The sequence below is a fragment of the Mus caroli genome, chromosome 16, assembly GCF_900094665.2.
Source record: "Mus caroli chromosome 16, CAROLI_EIJ_v1.1, whole genome shotgun sequence".
Lineage (NCBI taxonomy): Eukaryota > Metazoa > Chordata > Mammalia > Rodentia > Muridae > Mus > Mus caroli.
The window spans coordinates 35845143-35848290 of record NC_034585.1 but is presented as its reverse complement, the minus strand read 5'-3'; positions in this window follow the sequence as shown (position 1 = coordinate 35848290).

Sequence of the window (3148 nt, the reverse complement as noted above, 5' to 3'; positions counted from 1 at the left end):
CGCTCCCTTTCTTTGATTTCAACAGGTCCCGCCTAAGTTGAACTAAATGGGGTTTCTAACTGAAGAGCCCCAACTGCAGGGGTTAAAATGGCGGAAGTGGGAGCCACGTACCAGTAGGTTCCTGATGGCTGGTGCACTGCCCAGATAGACAGGGAATGATTCGCTAGAATTCTGTTTCCTTTTGCTTTTCCTTCCTGCATTGACCTTTGAAGCTATTGCTCTTTGTAATTGGAGGCAACATATCTGATGTCAATAGCCATCCGTGTTCTTTATGCAGCAAACACACACCCATCACTTAAGAAGACTCAACCCAAATACTAGAGGTCTTGCCTCACCCGGACCCTGTGATTAGGCAGAACACTGGGGCAGAAGAGGGGTCAGATAGCAGGACTGGACTCCCTCATGGCAGAAGTATGGTCTCTGATCCTCAAAAGTATCTTGCCTCTAACCCTCCACCTCCTTTTGTCTCTTCTGAAGAAGACATCTTAGATAACAGGATAAATAGCACTTGTCCAGGGCAAGAGGATCCACGTGGTTCTTTAAAGGGGGAAGGAGGTAGTTGGAATGAGTTGTTCTGTCTAGCACCTTTAATCTATATTACATACCCAAGCTTCACGATAGGCAAGCCTATCCATTAAGTTGCATCCCTACCTCCTGGAATGTTTGGCTTTTCATCATTAACTAGGCTTTCCAATAGGTTCCTCGGGCTGAGTGATTCCTGCCCAGTCCAACCCTGCTCCTGCCTTCCAGCCAGAGCTTGATGCTCCAAATCGCTCTCTCTTACAAAACCATCATTTCTTTGTGAGTGGATCTCAGCCCCAGAAGCACAGTTTTCAGAGTTCCAGCCCCATTACCCACAGGAACCGGTTTTGCTCCTCCCCAAACCAAGGAAGGATGGTAAACCCAGCCACCACAGTAGCCAGAGGCAATGCATAAAAGGGACAAGCATTAGTCTCCCTTTGCAGAGGGCAGAGCTGTGACTGCTAGGACTGTTCTCTTTATGTCTCCAACAATTTCTTCACACACTCCCATCCTGCTCCTTTCCCTGGAGCCCCAGGCTTCTTTCTCCTCTCCAAGCTCCTGGAATTGGAAATGGCAAGCCTGAGGTCCCAGGCTCAGCAGTGTTCAGGTGAAGCCCACCCAAAACAGGGAGAGGAGAGAGAACAGAGGGCTTGACTCTGAGACTCCAGGGAGGCTGCACTGGTTAAAAACCACCCAGATATGCAATCGGTGAAACCTTCCTTTCTCAGCAATTGCCACTGAAACACTCGCTAACTCTGGGGCACAGGATTTATTGACTGCAACACGGACATATCACCTTGTCTCTGGGCAGCCTTATCTTTTCCAAGACTAACCCTAACCATAATCCTAACCCTAGCCCCTAAGCCTGAAACGCTAACCCTAAGTCCTAACCCTAAACCCTAGTCCCTAACCCTAACCTTAAGCCCTAACTCTAAACCATAGTCCCTAACCCTAAACCCTAGTCCCTAACCCTAACCCTAACCCAAACCCTAACCCTAACCCTAACCCTAACCCTAGGGCTTGGCAGCCTGGTTACATGTAACACTGTAAAGCCCACTACTCAAATTTGTCAGCCCTGGAACCAGAATAAAGGATCTGCCAGCACATGGGAGATGCTCTCACACAGCATTCCTCCAGCCCACAGTCCCCTTGCCTGGCACAATCAGGTGCATCACATGCCAACACACATGCACGCAAGCGTGCACACACGCGCATGCACACACATACGCAGAGTTAAAAGAGAGAGAAATTGATACAGACTAAGTATCCAGTTGTAGCCTACCCTTCATTGACTTTCCTAAGCTCCCAAACTACACACTTAGACACATGTAGACTCCAGGCTCAGTATTTATTTGAATGTTCAACAGTTGTCAATGGGCCATTTGTCTATGCAGCTGTCCTGCCTGGAAGCAGGACCCCTTAACCACGTCCATGAGAGCGTTTTTTAGAGACCTCTCTGAGTTTCTCAGCAAACATGAAGTGTTCCTGATGAAAGTCTATAACAGTTTATGGGAACTTGAGACCACTCCTTAATAGTTTGCATCCATAGCATATACGAGTGGCTCTTGGCAGGTTCTGTGCTTCTATAGGACCTGGGAAAAGTAAAAAGCAAATGTCTTCCAACTCCTTCAGGAGTCCATTCACAGCAAACGTGGACACCTCCAAGAAGCATACCCAAGTGAGGTACAGTTGTGTGTAGAGTGGTTAAAAGCCAAATAACCAGGGGTGGAGCACAGATAACACTCGCAAGTCATTTTTAGGATACAGAAGATTCTAAACCTCAGTAGGAATCAGAACAGAGATCAGAGATTCAGAAAATTACCTCCAAAGAACCAAGACTCCATGAAGACAAAACGGAACAACAGTCTTCAAGTCGGAAGGCTTGAGTTTGGACTTGACTCGGCTGTTGCCCTACTGTGAGATTTCTAGCAATACCCCCTCTGTTCTGAGTCTTCATCCCTCACATGGTCCTCGGATCTCAAGGGATTGTATAAAAACATGACAACCTGTAAGCGCCATAAAATTGAGTGACAGCCCAAATGATTATGAAAGCAATTAATAACTGCCACTCATGACCACAAGGAGCTGCAGTGTCCAAATAGCCACACTCATATAGCCACACTCATATCGTTCTTGGCAACCACAGTACGGATAGGCGAATCTACCTTTTTCTATTCAAAATGTTTCATGTTATGGCACTAGTGGTGACTGGATACATAGGCAGGAATTGGGACCTGGGGTCCCTTGAAGCCAGCTGAGGAGGAGCTAGAGTAATTAGCAAGCAGGTGCTCCAGGGCTCCAGCCCCTCGCTGGGCCTTGCAGCCACCTACAGCTAGCTAGTCAAACGGCACAAAGGTGGCATGAAGGTCCCACAAGATTACCTTGTACCTCAGGAAGTTTTGTAACAAGTCATTGAGATGACTTGTACATTTTCCTGGTTGAGAGAATTAAGAGAAGAAAAGTCAAAGGCCCATTTCAATGTTTTCCAACATATTGTTAATGTGGATGCCGGTGACCAACAACAAAAGATGGGAGTTTCTATATTGGCGTTAATGGTACTCTGCTTCCATTAAGAAACGGATTCTCAGGCTCCGGGACTCCGCCGAACTTAGTCTACAGGTTAGAG